The sequence below is a fragment of the Erithacus rubecula genome (genome assembly GCF_903797595.1).
Source record: "Erithacus rubecula genome assembly, chromosome: 4".
Lineage (NCBI taxonomy): Eukaryota > Metazoa > Chordata > Aves > Passeriformes > Muscicapidae > Erithacus > Erithacus rubecula.
Genome location: NC_136686.1, coordinates 51,635,486 through 51,636,755, shown reverse-complemented (window position 1 = coordinate 51,636,755; position 1,270 = coordinate 51,635,486).

The following is a 1,270-nucleotide window of genomic DNA, read 5'->3' as shown; positions in this document are numbered from 1 at the left end:
AGAGAAATTGCAGTTATTTCACTCAATCTGTGATATAAACCTGTAGATGAATCACTGATAGGTTCCCAAGCCACCTAAAAGATAATTTAAAGAAATAATTAACTTTCATTAATCTCAACTTCCCTAACTCTTAAGGAAATTTTCAAAATAGGATGTATGAAAAAATGAAGACTTACAGAGAGGTGATTTCAGAAAGACCAACATGCAGTACAAAAGTGCAAAATTAATTTCTGGTCTGGAAAATTTTCAATTATGAATTGTGAAAGTCTCTGAAATTACAGCTGTTAGAAAGACTTAACACAGCCAGGTACTCTTGATATTTAATCTTTCCACACTGTGATAAGTGCAACTATGTCATTTCAACTGTTGCAATTTTCCAGTTCTCTAAAATATACTTTATATCTCGATACTAATAATAACAGTTGTTGCTATCATCACCTTAATGTCCTGTCAAGTAAACTCTAGCACCTCTATTACTGTGTCTAGTGGGAAGATCCAACCAAGATCAAACTTCATTTTTAAGCAGCTTTATTTATATAACTGCACTTTGTAACAGTGGAACACAACTTCACCTCAAATCATTTTGGCCTCAGCTGCTTGGCCTCAGCCACCTATAGTAACTAACATATATGCTATATATATAAAATATTGTCTGTATACACATATATATATGCACACACTGATACAGTTGAACTCTACCAATAGAAAGAAACTGTAAATTAAAAAGTAATAAGGAACAAAGGACTGCCTGCACACAGCATAACAACTATTTTGTTGGCAGGTTGAGCAGAGTATGAATAACAAAAAAAAAAAAAAAAAAAACAAAAAAACCAAAAAAAAAACCCCAAAACTTGACATGAGATTTCCAAAGGAAATATTAACCACAACAAATTATTTACTGCATATTGACTGGCAGAATCCATTTGGAAAAATCACACCAGTACCTAAGTACAAATACCTAATATGGCAGAATGTTGAGCTCCACTAATTCAAATCAAAAAGCTGTTGACTGATCTCTTCATACACTGCTATATATCCAACCAAAACACTCCCTTATAAATGCGTTCAAATTACAAAAAAGAATAAAAAAATTTACTGATGAAAGTAACTCAAATCAAAAAGCAAGGAGTTGAAGGACTTGCTTAAGCACTGTCTCTCTAAACAGTGTCTTAACCTAAAATTTAACACTGTTTCCAAGCCAGTACTGTTTACAGTACTTTTTGCAGTACTCTTAAGGTTTTTCTCTTCTCCCAAAGGAAAGAAGCAAATT